Source organism: Choloepus didactylus, chromosome 5 (assembly GCF_015220235.1).
Source record: "Choloepus didactylus isolate mChoDid1 chromosome 5, mChoDid1.pri, whole genome shotgun sequence".
In the NCBI taxonomy this organism is placed as follows: domain Eukaryota; kingdom Metazoa; phylum Chordata; class Mammalia; order Pilosa; family Megalonychidae; genus Choloepus; species Choloepus didactylus.
In genome coordinates, this window is record NC_051311.1 from 9,963,645 (window position 1) to 9,981,400 (window position 17,756).

Consider the following 17,756-nt stretch of genomic DNA (forward strand, 5'->3'; position numbering starts at 1 on the left):
CCAAGAGCAACATTTTGAAGAAAGCACAGTTGCTGAGAGAGGAGCTAGACCACAAACCAGAATCAGCAGATGCCAGCCACATGCCTTCCCAGCTAACAGGTTTTCTGGACACCTTTGACCTTCCTTCGGTGAAGGTATACTCGTGTTGGTGCATACATTTGGACATTTTCATGGCCTTCAAATTGTAAATTTGTAACAAATAAACTTTATAAAAGACAATACATTTCTGGTATTTTGCATATCAGCAGCATTAGCAAACCGGAACAGATGGTAAACAGAAATGCAGTTAAAAGATAAATACTGAGTCTGTCTTCTAATAAATGTGGTTTTTTTATATGACCCTCCTCCTATACATCCATCCCTATACACAAGCATTCTGATCTCTGGAAACAGATTTATCTGAATGTTTGCCAGTTTTTTTAACAAAGACGTAGTTGCTTTTGAGCAAAAATGTTAATAAATAATATCTGCTTTGGAGACTATAATAGTTAGGGCTCTCTAGCAAAACAATCAACAAGAGATATCTATAAATGTAAGATTTATAAAAGTGTCTCATGCAACTGTGGGTCTGCACGAGTCCAAATTCCATAGGGCAGGCAGCAGATTGGCAACTCCAATGAAGATGTTTGATGAACTCTTCAGGCAGCAAACTGGCAACTCCAATTAACTCCTCAGGAAATGCTTGGCTGGTCAGCCAAAGAAGAAATGAAGATCCTCTATCTGTCTCACTTAAAAGTCTTCAACTGATTGGATTAAATCCAGCTGATTGCATTCTCTCATTGTGGAAGACACGCCCTTAGTTGACATCATCAGTCACAGCTACAGCCAATTGACTGATGATTTAATCAACCAGCCTGTTGGTTTATTAACCAACCACAAATGTCCTTGCAGTAAAGGTTAGGACAGTGCTTGCTTGACCAGACACCTGGGTACCATCACCTGGCCAATTTGACACATGAACTTAACTATGTCATAGACTGATTACCAAATCATTACTGATTTGCATTTACAATCAATGACAGTTATAACTGTGTTTCTGATTGTAGCAGACATATTAGTAAATATTCAGTAGGTAACATCCCTCATCACTTCACTTTCAGGGTAGAGCTGATCAGAGCAGGAGAAGGCACTTCATCAAACTTGGCCAATCAGATCCTGTCTTCTGGGAGTTGGATATGGAACACAGAGACCCTGTTCAGTCTCAGTTGGTGTTTGAGAAGGGCTATGAAAGTCAAGCTGGACTGGGCAGCTGAAGTGGATACCCAGAGCTCATCATCCTCCTGCAGGGCTGGTAGCTGCCCAATGCTCACAGCTCAGTCCCTCTCCAGGAATTGCCCGTGACCAAAGGGAACCACTTTGGACAGCCACCATCCAATGGCTGGTCAACGTGGGGGGTTCAAAGATCTGGTCCCCTTGCCCAGAGCTCCCTGTGGGGTCAGATGAGGCCTCTGCTGCAATTGTTCCATATTTTAAACTCTCCTTCTACCCAATCCTTCTTCCCTAACTCATCTACACGTGGTGTCCCTGACACCTCTCCCAATGAACTTGCTGCACAGAAATTTCCATCACAGAGCCTGTAGCCCAGGGGACCTTGTCTAAGGCAGTGGCTGTATTTGAGGTAGAGCAGAAAAAGCTGATTTGCAGAGAGAAAAGACTGAAGCAGCTGTGCAGACAATATCAGATATAAATCACTTGAGCACAAAAAGAAAGAGATGGAGAGACTTCTGGTAGTCATTTAGTTCTTGGTCATCCTTCAGGAGACCCAGCTGAACTTCCTGCCAAGTTCAATAAGCTTCTCCCCAAGAGCTCCCCTTTTCGGTTTGAGCCATTTGAGTGAATTCTGTTCCTTGCAAAACAAACCATCCCCACTTATTTCGTACTTTCAGTCAATTATATAAAGCAGTGGCGATAACTGGTTTAACCATTACATGCTCTAGGGAGATTCTGTGTATGCATATATATGTCAGTGTTTCACAGATGTGAATGCTTATTAAGTAATCTGGTGAACACTGGGCCCCCATGGGGATAGCCTCTGTGCAGCATCGATGCAAAGAAACCGTTGGCCAAATATAATTTTAAGCCCTTGTCCAAGCTCACAACATTTCTTAAAGCCCTCTTCTTCTCACTCTCTACCTCCCTCATAGCTTTAGTTTCCCTCTTTCTGCCTTGCTCTTAACTCCAAAACCTCTCTCCAGCTCTGCCTGCTTGGATTCTCTTTTCTTCCTCACCCCTCTCCACCACTGGCTATTCTTACCATCCCTTCCTTTTGGGCTCTCCTCCCAAGGCCATCACTGGGATGTACAGCAGGGAGAGGCTGGATGATAACAAAGGCCAGGGGACAAGTAGACAGTGAGGGGGACAGGCAAGTGGAAATATATTTACTATGCATAAAACATAAAATTAACAATAATACACTAACTATATATGCAGGCAATCATTAAAGTAGAAATCATGAGCAGAAATATTTTTATTGCTAGTTTATAATATCTTAATTGTTAAAGCACAGAAAGCTTTACTGTGACATAAAATGAGAAACAGGGATACACAAAGTGGTGCCTTGGGTATCTATTGCAGTAAATGAACTGTCTTATGAGTCAGAGCTGCTATGACAAATACTACAGATTTAAACAAGTGTGGATTTATTGCTTAAACAACAGGAATGTATTGTCTCGCAGTCTGGGAGACTCAAAGTCCAAAATCAAGATGTCAGCAGGTTCGTGCTTTCTCTGAAGTCTGTGGCAGCCTGGACGCGGTTTGCCGGCCATCCACGGCTCAGTCTTTGCCTCTGTCACTTGGCTGTCTCTCCCCGTCTGTGTCTGAACTTCCTGCTCACAAAGACTCCCGTTATATAGGATTAGGACCTGCCCTGACTCAGTTTGGTCTCACCTCAACTAATAATATCTTTGAAGATGCTACTTACAAAGGGTTTCATGGCCATATGACCGGGGTTAAGACCCTAACATGTCTTTTGGGGTTCATGAGTCAATCCATAAAACAAAGCAAAACTTAGAGGCTTAAAACAACCATTTATCATGATCTCTCAGGGACCTGTGGGTTGACTGGCCTTAGCTGGGTGATTCTCCCTTGGGGTCCCTCATGTGATTGCGTTTAGGGAAGGGCTAGGGCTGGAGGCATGTGAAGGGGTCCAAGACGGCTTCTTTCCTTCCTGTCCAGTGCCTCAGTGCTCCTCCCCGTGGCTGCTGTCTCCCACTGAGTAACCTGGACTTCTTATACGACGGCTCAGAGCTGAAGCAGGCAGAGTGGACCCTGCCAGCCAGTTAAGTGTTACGTCCACCATCAGTTTTGCTGCATTTTATTGGTTAAAGCCATCCCAGAGGGAGATGCAGTCAGGCCCTCTTTGAAAAACGCAATCAGCTGCAAGTGGCAAAAAAAGTTAGATATTTAAATCAGAAACAAATATTCCCTACAATTAAGGGCAAGTCAAATAAAATAAATGGGCAAAACTATAAATGATAACACCCTAAAAAAATATGTTCTTACAAAAAAGGCAGCAGGATTCTTACTTCAGGTAAACCCAGCTCCCTTGCCCGAAGGTGAGATTGTCTTTTTTCCCAGGAGGAGATGGACCAAAATACATGTAGGATTTGGTGGACATGCCCAAAGAGTGAGACCACAAGACACAGTTAAAATCCACCTTAATTTCAGTTGGATTTCCTTACAGTCCCTTGGCACATGCCATCCATCCATGGTCCTCAAAGAGATTTGAGAAATACCTTTTTATTCTTCACTCCCCAAAGAGGAAGCCTCCTGGGCGATTTTCTCCTACATCATCTTCCCCAGGATACTCTTTCCCACCTCCCAAATCCTTTCCCTGCCACTCCTGCATCTGGAAGCTATTTGGGGAGTGTTTTCTGTCCCCAGAACTTTAATTCTGCTCTGAGGACACCATTTCCACTGCAACCATCCCCAGGGAAAGCAGTTTATTCTCTCACACCCCATGTGTCTTGGGTTCAAAATGTGATGTTGCCATTCTCCTTGCTCTCCATTGCTTCATGCAAACTCTTCGTGGACCATCTTTTTATTAAAAATAAAACAAAAAGAAAATAAATACCTTTCTCTCATGGGGCTCATGCCACTTAGCTAAAGTACCCTGTTACCTCCTTGGAACTGTCACCCCCAAATGCCCAGGCATGCCAGTTATGTCATTTAGAAACTCAGGCACCTGACTCCCAGTCTTCCTTTAAGATAACCTTAAACCTTCTCATTCTGTTGGCTTCCAAGAGTCACGAGTGACACCTGTTTCCTGGCTTCCCATCCAGGCAGCATTTTGGTGCTCTTGAAAGTGTGTCAAGCTCCACAATAAACTGTGGTCACCCTCCTCCTGGGAAGATGCACCTCCCTTGGTGTCTCACCTCCTTGACCACCTCGGCCACCCAGGTCCACGGTTATACCATGGACACTGTCAGCACCAGTCTCGCTACCTCTAGGTTCCCACCTCTGACCTCAACCTTTGTGCTGGCTTGTTCAGCCCGTCCCGTTATGGTCAAACATCTCCTAGGAGGTGACCTAGCCCCGAGGGACCGTCACATGGAGCAGACTGCTTCCACCATAACCCATGACCACCAATGTCACATGGACCCCCAGGCTGCCTGGAAGTCCCAATACATTTCTTTGATTGGCTCACCCTCCCATTCTCTGCAATGGCCTTATCAAACTTTCTCCAGCTTCCAACAGGCATGAATGCCTACCTCCTATCGCACTAAAAGCAGATGACCCTACTTCTTACTTTACAGAGAAAATGGAAGGTATCAGATGAGAACTTCCTTATCTTGCAGCTAACAAAAAGGAGAAATCTTCATTTACTCTCAACCCAACCCACACTCCTTCCCTGGTGGTAACTAGAGGCACTCTCCTTTCTCTTATCTGAGCGCCCCTTGTCTTACTTACTTGTGCTTCGGATCCTATCCACTTTCTCAGTCTTCAGAACTTTCCCACCAATTATCCCTCCTCTCTCTTTGATATTCAACCCCCCACTCTCATCTGGATTCTTCCTATTTAAAAAACATTTTTTCAAAATAAAATCTTCCTCGGTTCCCTGTCTCCATCCCATTGCCTTCCTCTTCCTCTGCTCTTCATGCAAACGACTCAAAAGGTCTGCTTTGCTGAGGGTCTTCATTTCCTCACACCACTCACTCCTCCAGCCCCATGGTAAAGTGAGAAAGCAGCTCTCCCCAAGGTCAAAGGGCAAGTCCCTGCCTCCATCCTACTTGTCCTCTCATCATTGGCCATCGCTGCTGGCCACCCTCCCACCCTGTGCCTGTGACTTCCCTGACTCTGCCCTCCTACCCCTTTAAGGTTATGTCTCTGGCTTCCTTTGCAAGCTCCATCTTCCTCTGCATTGAAGGGTGAAAGTTCCCTAAGGCATAGCCTTACGCCCCTTTCTCTTCTCACTCAGTGGTCCTTAGGCTTTCTCTTCAATCATCATCCATATGGAAATTACCCCAAAATTTTTATCAATAACTCTAAACCTCACCTTTCCACTGAGCAACAGATCCATATACACAACTCTCTACTTGGCTTCTCCACTTGGATTTCTCAAAGGCTAATTAAAATAAAATTCATTATCTTCTCCTCCCAAGCAACCTCTCCCGGGGATCCTCATCTCAGGGAAGGGCACTGTCACTCATCATTATACAAGATTGATTATTAGGAGTAATGTTGACTCCTGCCTCTTCTCAATCTGCCTGTATCAGATCATCACACTATCCCACCAACAGATTCCCAAATACATCATTATAATACGGCACCCAGCCTAGCTCAGAAGTCTTCCTGCATCCATTCTTTTCCTCATCTGACCAATTCCCCAAACTACAGCTAGAGCAATTTGTCCAAAACATAAATCCCACCACCCTCCAGTTTAAACTATTTTAACACAATCCCATTGCTCTTAGGATAAGAAAACAAACCTTGACATGGTCCCACGTGGCTTGGTCCCTCCTTGCCTTCCGAGCTAGTTTATGTTCAATTCCTCCCCTTCATTTCTGCTCCAGCCATACTAGCTTCCTTGCTGTTTCTCCTCTGTCCCAAGCACCCTCCTAACTCGGGGCCCTTAAGCGTGCTGCTCCCTCTTTCCAGAACATTTCTCTTTGAAAAATCCACATGGATTAATTTCTCCTGTTGTGTAGGTCTCAGCTCAAGTCGCTCATCAGATAGATCTTTCTTGTTGAACCTAATTAAATAGCAACCACTTCCCACCCCCATCACTCTCTTTCCCTTATCTTTCAATTTCCCTCAGAACACTTATTACTTGACATGTTACATATTCATTCGGTTATGGCCTGTTTTCTCCCAATGAGAATGAAACATCCATGAAAGCAGGAATTCTGTGTTTTCTTCACCACTGGTTTCATAAAAGAGGGGAACGTACTGTTTACTTAGAAGAGGAGGCCCTTAATATACTGTTTCCTACTAAATAAATGAACTATCTGCAATTAACTTATTAAGTTATGTGTCTGATTTATATCTTTGTGTCTCCAACACCTTCCCCACTTAAGCCCCTGAAGACATAGCTGTTTGGGGAAGAGGAGTTTAATTCAACCACATTTACAAATCATAGTTTTTTAGAGCAGTTGTAATTTTATAGAAAACAAAACATGCAGTAAATACAGAGTTCCCATATACCCCACAACCACCTCGCAGAGTTTTCCCTTTTATTAACATTTGCATTAGTGTGCTTCATTTGTCACAACTGATGAACCAATATTGCTGTAATTATATTATTAACTAAAGCCCATAGTTTACATTAGGGTCCACTCTTTATATTGCACAATTCTATGGGTTTTTAAAAAGATTTTTATTATAATAACATATATGCAAAAAGAAACTCCCCACTTTAAACACTACCAAGGGTACAATTCAGTGGCATTAATTGCAGTCACATTGTGTGCTACCGTCACCACGGTCCATCACCAAAACTCTCCATCACAAACAGAAACTGTACCGATTAGGCTTTACAGATCATAACTGATTTTAACTCCGGTGTCTTTTCAGACCGCCCTGGTCGTTTTCTCCGAGGCTACCCCACTCCCAACTATCAGGGCCCCTGCCGCGCACGTGCAGCCCCGAGGGGCCCAGCGCAGATGCCTGGATTTATTTTCAGCAGAGATCCTTTGGATCCGAACCTAGACTTGGGACCGCTGGGTCAGCGGGTAAATTCCTGTGTCATTCAAGGAGATGCTGCAGGATTCCCCTCCACAGGGTCCTTACCATTTTGCATTTCTACCGGCAATACATGTGCGTGGCCGTTTCTTTGCTACCTCGCCAACTGCTGAGGGTTTTGCCAACGTGACCGCTGAGACACAGTCCCTCCCGGCGCGCCGACCCCCACCCGGGCCCCGACCTGCGAGCGCGCTGTGGGCGGGGGAACCGAGCCCCTCTGGCGGGCCGCGCGCCCCTGGGGCCCCTGCGCAACTGCGCGAAAAGAGGAAGCACAGGAAGGGCTGAAGCAAACACTTAGGACGGCGGTTGCAAAATAAACCGGGTCCTCGGACTGTATGGAGCCATCGTTTGACCCAAACCCCTCACCCCGAATGTGTGGGGAGGACCAAGATGGGCCAATTGGAGAGCGGACGCTCCTGAGAGCTTGGCGCCGCGTGGGGAGCAAGGGATGGGGGAGGGAGACGCAACTTACCCGAAGAATAACAAAAAAAAAAAAAAAAAAAAAATTCTCCAGGGTTGTGTGTGTGTTCGGGGGGAGAAGGTGGGGATAAGAGGCAATAAAGAACAAAGCTCGGAGCCAATGAGTCGGCCAAAGCAGCCCCCGACTTTTAGGGGCCCCTTCGCCATCGTGGGCGCCCGTGGTTCCGTCGCCAACCTCGATGCAAAGCGGCGCGGCGAGCGCCCCACGTCTGCGCGCCGCGCGGGGGCAGGGCTGCCACCACTTCCTCCCGGAGGGAGCGGACCTGGGGCCCTGCGCCGCCGAGCGTCCCCTGTCGCCCTCCCCGCCGCCGCCGCCGCCGCCGCGCCCCGCACGCCGCCAAGGTAAGCGGCCCACCGGCCCCGGTCCCTGGCGCTGCCCCCGGACCATGTGCCAAGGCCGTGGGCGCCCGGCCCAGCTCCGGGGGTGGCCTCTGGGGACGCGCGCCTCCGCCTGGCCCCTGGGCGAGCGGGTGCCCGGGGACCGTCCGCCCCCTCCGCGCTCCGGGACCCAGCGCGCACGGGGCCTGGGGCTCGGGCTCGCCTTCCCGGCCACCTGCTGCCTCGGACTTGACAAAATACCCTGCCCTGGAACTTGTTCCAAGGGCCGGGGGACAACCGATGTGACCCTTCGCCTCCCCGGCACTTACAGGAGGCCCAGGCTGACCGAATCTGGAGGGATCCCTGGGGCATTTGAGGGCCCCGCTGGTTAAATGCGAGTCGTGGGAGAATTTGAGAGCGTCCATGCAGTCTGGCATACTTGAGAGTGTTTCCTTCCTTTAAAATTTCAGACGCTGTTTCTTCTTTATAAAATTAAACCACCTCACCAGTTATTCTCCTTTTCATTTTTAAAATAATAGGAAAGATTTGGCCAACAGGCACAAGTTCCATAATTTGGATTGGACGAGTGCCATTTGATAGCTTGAAGGAAACTAGGAGATCCTTGTATTTCCGGGGAAGACATGGGCGCAGGAAACCAGCTAAGGACCCCGTCGGCTGCACCGCTCTCTTACTTTCCCTCTGGGGAGACAAGTCTTAGGTTTCTTACCTTAGTGGAGCGCTGCGTGTGTAGATAGTTCCTGGTTCTACTCACAGCAAGCGGGTCAAAAGGAAGTTTTAATGGCGTCATTAGGGAAAGAGATGGAGAGTCGTCTAAAAAGTAACATAGGGAAAAGGCAGGTGAGTTTATTAAGCTTGGTAGACATTGTTCATGGTGGGTGGTGTGGTTTAAACAGAGATTGATGGTACGGTAACTACTACTTTTAAATTATGGCTCTCCAAACCAAAATTTCAGAAAGGCAACCTTGGTCCTTTAGGATAAACCTCCAGTGGTGATTTTCCCTCTGGCCAGGCTCAAAGACGGATGGCAGATGGCAGTTTTAGAGCAATGCTGGCAAGCCAAAGGCCTCAGAGATCTGCAGAGAAAGTCTCTGTAATGTCTTCCGGATGGCATTTCCTGTCTGCTCCATGTGTATGAAATTTAATGTCATCGTCAGGCTGTTAAAATGTAGTCATCTGGAACAATTACTACTGTCTTTTCTGGGTGTTTGGGACACCATAGGTTCTAGTTCCTTTTCTGCCACTAGCTAGACGAATGTCCTTGGTTAAATTCTTTAACCTCTAGTTCCTCGGATAGTTTATCATTTATTTGTAAAGTGAGATTATTAGACTCAGCTATTGCCATCATTAAAATAGCAATTGAGGAACTGATATAATTCTGTGAGCTTGTCCTCTCTAGAATAGTGGCAAAGCTAGAATTGTGATCACTAATAAAAAAGAATGGAGGAAATAATAATGATAACAGATTTTGACAAATTCTGAAATATGGACACTCTCAAGGCCTTTATTTCTGAGAAGTTCCTCTCAGAGAGTTAACTCTGGCCTATAAGATGTCAAATTTCCATCCTATTGAGCTTGGTAATTTATGGGTCCAAGCTTGAACACATCAACGTTAGATTCAAGAAACGTAACTTTATGATATGGATTACTTTATGAGATTAGTTATATTAAACCTTAAATACAATACTTACTACCTTATGTAGTGTACATTAAATGTTTTGTATTTAAATCCTAAAAATGTAGGTTATATTCCAATTCCCTGCTATTTTTTGCAGAAAATTATTTTTTATTTACTTATAAATAAAAAGTTCCAGAATGTATAAAAAAGAGCTATTCCTAAAGTTCATTGTTGTAATTGGCTCCGTTTGATACGTCACTTTGAATTTTCTTTAACCACCCTACTTTCAAAAACTATGATTTCCCCTTCTAATTCTCTTCAGTTTTATCTATTTTTACACCAAAAGCCCTTTAGTGAGCCATCAAATCTTATAATTAACTAACTTTGCCTTTCATAGTCTATCAGACCACAATCTTCACAATTTTATAGAATCTCACAAGTTTATTTTATAGGCGATAGAAAGAGCTGATGAAATCTCACCTCAAAATAGAAGAATGGTTATTATTAAACATTTAATATTTTCAGTATGAAAATGTGTTTTGTGTCATTTCTGTCATCTTACGTGGCAGTAACTTAAAGTTTGAACATTTATTATAAATTCTGGTGCATAATAAAGATCAGACCTAAGGTATTAGAATGACAGCTGGTTGTCGTTTATTTGTGACAATTAGGATTATCGTGAGAATCACAACCTTTAGAGGAAACTGTTGAGGATCTGGAAAATTAACCGTTGGGGAGCAGCAGACTAAGGAAGGGCGCTGAGCCCACAAGGTCCCCACCCCAGAGCAGAGCCTGGTGGCCCCTGGGGAGCAGGGGACAGGGCCCGCTGCCCCCACATCCTGCTGCCGGGCCCAGCCCCCGGCGCCCCAGCCAGGACCCAGAGAGAGTTTGCTAAATGTGCAGGCGACAGCAGTTCTGCTTCTGGGTGGTGCCGTCAGAATGGTGCAAGCCTGTATGGGAACTCTGCACTTGCTGCACGACTTTTCTGTAAACCTACAGCTTCTCTAATTAAAAACAAAACAGAACACAGTAAGTCCTCCAAGACGCCACACCCTCTCCTGACATATTCTGGAGGCTGAATTCATGACTAGGTTCCAGACGCTTCCTGAATACTGGCTGTAAATTTGAATTATTATGAATCATATCATGGGAGCTCTTTCCACTTCTCTGTCAATTCAGTTTCCTCTTCAGTCGCCAAATGGTGATAGTAAATAATACTAATTTCAGTTAGTTAGGTTATATCGTGTACGGTGCTAACCAGTTTAGATGGATGGTCTCCTTAATCCCGTATTCCAGGATAAAACTACTGCTACCGCCTTTGTTCACTGAGGAAATAGAATCACAGAGAGGTTGAAAAGCTCTTAGAGCGAGAAAGAAGCAAAGCTGAGGTTTGGATTGAGAGTCTGATTTTCCAGCGCCCAAGGTGCTGGATGCGAGGCTTGGGCTAAAGTGGTAGAAAAACAAAGCGTTTGCTTGTGGCACTTGCAACCCAGCAGGGGAGACGTGAACAGGCAGCTAGGATCCTACATAGCAGCGCTCAGCAGGGACATGTCGGGTGTGTGGGAACCATCTCAGACTCAGGATTTAAAGGAGGCATCCAAGTGAGGAACTTGGCTTGTTAAAGGGGGAAAGCAAGACAGTGTAATCAGTTTTGAACTTCTTACCTTGATATATGTGTTTTTAATCCCTCATGACAACCTGCTAAGTTGATTAAATCAACTTGAAGCAGTGAGTATGATCTTTTTTTTTAATTCTGCTGGGGATGGTTCTGATTTGGCCCCATATCTCAGACTCATCAGTGAGATGGCTGGGGGCTGGGAGGGGTGATGAAGGCTAAATCCCACAGCAGTTATGTTTCCACACGACTAGCTGGAAGATTTATATCCAGAGAGCTATAGCCCATCGACCTGGAAAGAAATTAAAAGTGATGTTAGAACAAGTGTTTTGTGCTTTTTGGGTTCTGTCCTTCATTTTTTTATTATGAAATATTTCATACATACAAAAGATGTCATATGATATCTGTGTAAAGCACAACAAATAATAATAATAATAATAATAAAGTCAACATAATGGGTATCTAACACTCAGCTTAAGAAACAGGATATTACCAATACATCCTCTGTCTTACTTCCTATAGTATGGCCATTTTCCCCCTAAACATAATCACTGTTCTGAATAGGCTAATTAAAAAAAAAAAAAAAAGGATTTAGCAAGTATGCACGTGCATTTGCAAAGGATGATGTCAAACTAGGGATTCCACTTGGGAAACTGGAATTAGAATTCGATCCCCATCCACCCTAGGTGTGATCATAGACAGTCTTCGGCTAAGGAGAGACAGCTTACTTTAATTTAAATAACAGAAAAACAAAGTGGGTTAGAAATGGTTAAGAGTAAGTACTACAGAAATAGTTTATAGTATCTTAGTAATTAATGACGTGACCAATATACATCAGTGGAGAATTAAATTTCTTAAGTATAATAAAGAATATACAATTTAGGAACAGCTCAATTTTCCATATTAACATATATTCCATATTCCCACGTAAAATTCAGTTCAATCGTTCAAAAAACATTTGCCGAGCACTAGTCTGGGTGCTAGGGATATATTGATGAACAAAAAACAAAGCTCTCTGTGTTTGTGTGGAGCTTCTATTCTGGTTGGGAGAGAAGACAATAATCAATAAGCATAGTAAATAAATAAATAAGATAGGCATGAGTAATTGAAAAGTACTGTGAAAAAAAGACAAAGTTGAGCAATGTTAAATAAGGTGGTGAGGCCTGTCCTCATTGAGAAGATGGGATTTAAGCAAAGGTTTTCAGGACACGACAGAGGGAACAGCTAGTACAAGGCTGCGGGGCCTTCCTTTGACTTACTGGGCATAGAAACAAAGTGGGTTAGAAAAGGCTAAGAGCAGGTCCCACGGAAATAGTTTGTGGTATCTTAGTAACGCTGCTGCTGTGTTTGGGGAACGAGGAGCTGTGGGGCTGGAGGTAAGCGAGCAAGGCCCGGGGTAATAAGAGTTGTGCTGGGAAGGTGAGGGGCTGGGAAGCAGATCCTTTAGGCCTTTTCCTCTGAGGGAGACAGAGGGGCCACTGCGGGTTCTGAGAGGAGGAGTAACAAGATCTGACTTAGGGTTAAAGGCTGGCCCTGCTGCTTTTGGGAATAAACTAGAGGGAGCAAGGATGGACGCAAGGAGCCCAGTGGGAAGCTGTTGGATTCTGCATGTATTCCTAAGGGAGAGCAGGCAGAACTTCCCAATGGAGTGGATGTGGGCTGTGCAAGAAGGAGAATCGAAGAGGGCTCAAGTTTTGGCCACACAGCTAGAAGGATGGAATTGCCGTCAACTAAGATAGGGAGGTTAGGGGGTGGGGATCAGCCTTGGACATGGATATGAAGTAGCAATTGGTAATGGCTATGTGCTTATTATAGACTAAGTTAAGGTCATCTCTTAATTTCCCGGCTGCTGAAACAAATACCAACCAATGGGTTGGTTTAAACAATGGGAATCTTTTGGCTCATGGTTTTGAGGCTAGGAGAAGCCTGAAGTTGAGGGGTCAGCAAGGTGATGCTTTCTCCCTGAAGACCGTGCCATTGGTTTCAGCTGGCTGCTGGCCATCCCTGGGTCCCTGGCTTTTCCGTCACAAGGCAATGCACGTGACTGCATCTTTCCCTTTCTCTTCTGGGTTCCGTTGAGTTCCACCTAGCTGCCTTTCTGGGCAGCTTTCTCTTTAAGGCCTCCAGGAATAGGATTCAGACCCATCCTGATTCAGTTGGTGTGCCAGTTTGGATGTATTATGTCCCCCCCACCCCAAATGCCATGTTCATTAATGCAATCTTGTGGGGGCCAAGGTATTAGTGTTGATTAGGTCGGAGTCTTTGGATTAGGCTGTTTCCATGGAGATGCGACCCACCCAACTGTGGGCAATACCTTTGATTAGATTATTTCCATGGAGTGGCCCTGCCCTTTCTGCATGGGTCTTGATTAGTTTACTGGAGCCCTATGAAAGCTCACAAACAGAAGGACCTCAGAGCTGCTACAGCTTAGAGAGAGATTTTGGAGACAGCCGCTGATAGTAGACTTCTGCTAGTCCGGAGTTTTCCTGGGAGAAACTAAGAGAACACCCTCAGGCACTTAGAGAGAAATTTCCTGGGAGAAAGCCATTTTGAAGCCAGAATCCTGGAGCAGACACCAGCCAGGTGCCTTCCAGCTAACAGAAGTTTTCCATTCGCCATCGGTGTTGTTCAGTTAAGATACCCCATGGTTGATAGCTTTGTTTAGACACTTTTACGGCCTTAAGACTGTAACTTGGTAACCAAATAACCCCCCTTTATAAAAGCCAATCTGTTTCTGGTGTTTTGCAAAAGGGCAGCATTAACAAACCGGAACAGTTGGCTACACCTTAACTAAAAATAGCATCTTTGAAAGGTCCTGTTTACAATGGGTTCACACCCACAGGAGTGGATTAAGATGAAGAACACGTTTTTCTGGGGCCCGTAATTCAATCTGCCATGGTTTTTCTCAGTAATATTTGAGAAGTTAGTTATTATTCCCATTTTACACATTAGAAATGACTTGTTTAGAGAGTTTAAGAAAATTTGCCCAAAATTCCAGTTTGAGAATTGGAACTGAAAACCAGATCTCTAGGATCCTATAGCCTTAAGCATTCTTTTAAAACTTTGGTGAAATCTTTAGTGAATCTTAATTATGTAGATAAAATAAAAACACAGCCAGCTAATCCACAATGCATAATATTCACCTTCGTGAGAATCAAGACAGTGAAAAATTTTTTTTAATAAACGGAAATGCAAGAAATGATTACTAAAAAGCTCCATGTTCATATATAAATTCTTAATCAGTGACATGGACGTTATGGAATACAAAGGCTTCTATGAATGTGCAGTTTAGAAAGAGAGCTGTGAGCGAGGGAAGAGGCCTTTTCTACAGAAGAACTTTTTGTACCCAGAGGTTAAAGATGTTTATATTTTCAAAATCTAAGTCCTGGCTTGAAAGAGAGGCGGGCCTCTTTGTTGCACAGCTGGATGGTAAACGGATTCAAGTGTTAGAGCCCTACTGAAAATTCATTAGCAGCTGTGGAAGAATGTTAGGTGACACTGTTTAAAAAATATTTGAAAAGCAGAAGGTGGTTAGGAAGCAGCTACTAACAAATGGAGATAACTGACACTTCATTTGTTTTAGTTGTTAATAGGTATTAAGGCAGCCTGATTCTCAAATAGTACTAGCTAGTAGAATACTGCTTAAGCCACTGACAGTCCTTTAATCAACTATGTATTTCACAAGGCAAAAGTCCTGTCTGCAAGTAAGTGCCTTGTTAGGATTTCATCTCAAAAAGAAAAGAACAAATTAGTTATGTGGGGGGGGGGGGGGAGTCCCACAAAATCTTTTCCTGGTGATTTCACATCGTTTTTTTTTGTTTGTTTATTTTTTGTTTTTTTTTTTTTGTACTATTACAAGCAAGTTACTGATTAAGTGAACTTTCCTAAAGCTTTTTTTTAGTATTAGCAAGCTCCTTTCTCTCTGCTAATAACACACAGTTCACAACTGACAGTTAATCAATGAACCGATTAGGTTCATTGTTTTCTTATTAGGATAATGACTTCTTTCTGATTAAACTCCCTAAATTCTGTGGCTTAGCAAACCTAGAGGTTTTGTTTTTTAAGTACTATTTCCATGCCATTATGTTTCCTCCATTATAAAACTTCTTTAGACTAAGCAACAGAAAAGTTGCAGTTTGGGCCACGAGTGTGAGTAAATGCAGTGAAAAGATGGCATGTAACAACTGTTAGAGAAGCAGACGGCCACCAGTGCTCATTACACTGTTTGAGCAGAGACACTTTCCTCAAATCTGCATTTGCAGAGTGACGTGCTGCCCTTAAACACACACTGTAGACGAATGAAACTCTGCTCAACATAATGAAATTGAAACCTTATTTTTTTCAGTTTTGGCACACATCTATTGAGGGCCAACACTGTGCCATTCCGGGGGGGTGGGAATATCACATAGGAAAGGATATGGCCCCTAACTGCAGGATGCTTCTAGTCTAAAGGGCAGGCCCATAAATCAGGACAGCCCAGTGCGTAATGTGCAGGAATAGGCGGAGAAATAATATGGTGAAGAAAGTGATTTACAGGAAAGGCACTACAGGGGTGGTCAAGAGGTACTCTGAAGGATAAAGGTGTTTCCAGGTGGAAGAGGGTGTCCAGGTTTCAGGGCTGTTAAACAGCTCGGCAGTGCTGCAGCACAACGTGCCGTGGAAAAGACATGGGGAGATTCTGGGTTAACACTGGGTGAGAAATATTCAGATTACATTCGCTAGAGCCTGTTGTTTTTGAGACAAGTGCTCCAGCACTTTTAAAAACAGAACTATAGCACTGTAGACCAAATCGGTCCAATAGAAATATAATGCAAACCATTTATGTAGTTTTAAATTTTCTAGGAGCCACATTAAAAACAGTAAAAAGGAACAAATGAAGTTAGTTTCAATAATTTTATTTAGTATAATCCATCTAAAATATTAACAAGTTCATAAGTATTAATTATAATAAATTATATTAAATGTAATATAAGTGCTACTAAAATTATCGATGAGCGATTTTATTCTCACAACTAAGTCTTCCAAACCCAGTGTATTTACACTTAAAGCACATCTTGATTCAGTCTAGCCACAATTCAAGTGCTGAGCAGCCACAAGTAACTAACAGCTGCCGAGTTGGACAGTGCAGCCCTGCATAAGTGCTCAAATATTGTATTCTGAACTATATGGTTACTCTGCAGCTGAATGGAGGATCGTAGGTGAAACCTGATGTAAGCTGGTTAGGAAGCGAACAGCATTTTCTACGATTATGGGACCTGTTTCTGGAACCTGGTTTTAATTCATGTTTTAACGTATTAAGTACACCCCGACTGCTTCATTAGATCTCTAGCAACAAAAACAAACAACTCAAAGTGTCATGGCTTACTTTTCTTCTTTATTCTTTCTCTTCCCAACTTTTAGGATTCTGCTAAAAGTAAAAAGGACTGAAAAGGAACTGGATAAAATAGTGGGGCAGGACTCCCTGACCCACACTGGGAAATGTGATCTGTTGTCCTGGCAACGTTGGTTGTCAGTCTCTCCTTTTTTTTCTTCTTTTGCTTCCACCTGCAAGTTCACAAGAATAACCACTTCTCATCAACAACAACTCTCTTTGGAGTGGTTCTCAATTCCAGAAATATATCTTTCTTTTGGGGGCAGAAGGTAGTGAGAAGATTGGGGCTGTGGGGCTGGAGGTGCCTAAGGTGTGGTGAGAAAAAGGCCCAGGAGATGCAGGTGCAATGCCCTCCTGTTCACGGCAGTTTAAGAATCTCTGTCCTAGAAGCTACACCTGGAACTGTCCTTCCCAGTGTCTTAGTCCTTCTGAAAAATGTGCCTCACCTGTTGAAAAAATGCCGGTCTGACTCGGTCTGCAGCCACACAGAAATGCAGCAGACAGCACAGGTAACTACCCAGTTGTAGACTCAGGAACTTTGCGTGTGTGTTTGCAACTGACACTATTTCCACCGCTAGTTTTAGTGAGAGACTGTGATGGCTTGAAGCTGTGTGCACCCCAGAAAGACATGCTCTTAAAGTGTATCCGGGCTTGTGGGTGTGGGCCCATTGTAAGAAGGATCTTTTGATAAGGCTACTTCAGTTAAGGTGTGGCCCACCCCGACCTGAATGGGACTTAATCCTCTTACTGGACTCCTTTACAAGACAATGAAATTCTGACCGAGACAGAAAGCCATGGAAGCAAGGAACTGAAAGCAACGACACCTGGAAGAGAAGGAAGAGACAGCAGATGCTGTCATGTGCCCTGCCTCTTGTAATCTCAGTCCATGTTTTGAGAAGGTGTTGTGGCCTGGCCATGGTCGACATGAGCTTAGCTAGAGACCTGGGTGCAGTCTGTCCCACATTTGTACCACCTCACATGAATTACTTAATTTCTCTGAGCCCTAGTCTTAGAATCTATAAAACTGGAATAAGGTCATTAGGTATTTGGATTATTTTGAGAATTAAATGAGACCCATAGGTGTTCGATTCTTATTTTAAAGTAGATGCAAATATACATTAATTATAGCTAGCATATGTTGAGTCTAAATGCCAGCT

General features: G+C 44.0%; 2 protein-coding genes and 1 long non-coding RNA gene across 7 annotated transcripts in view; 1 reads left to right on the plus strand and 2 right to left on the minus strand.

The window, feature by feature from the left end:
* The window catches only part of LOC119535544 (ankyrin repeat domain-containing protein 26-like), a 961,331-nt gene that overhangs the window by 114,749 nt on the left and 828,826 nt on the right, over positions 1-17,756 (minus strand). The window lies entirely within an intron of this gene.
* LOC119535559 lies at positions 2,376-9,088 on the minus strand. Its single transcript, XR_005217206.1, has 3 exons — positions 8,960-9,088; positions 8,705-8,808; positions 2,376-3,375 (listed from the first exon to the last, which is right to left on the minus strand). It is a non-coding gene; the product is annotated as an uncharacterized LOC119535559 (long non-coding RNA).
* LOC119535549 (amyloid beta precursor protein binding family B member 1 interacting protein) overlaps positions 7,714-17,756 on the plus strand; it is a 113,357-nt gene continuing 103,314 nt past the window's right edge. The window contains exon 1 of the mRNA XM_037837903.1: positions 7,714-8,001. The gene's annotated coding sequence lies outside the window, so the exon portion shown is untranslated. The remainder of the gene's footprint in view (positions 8,002-17,756) is intronic.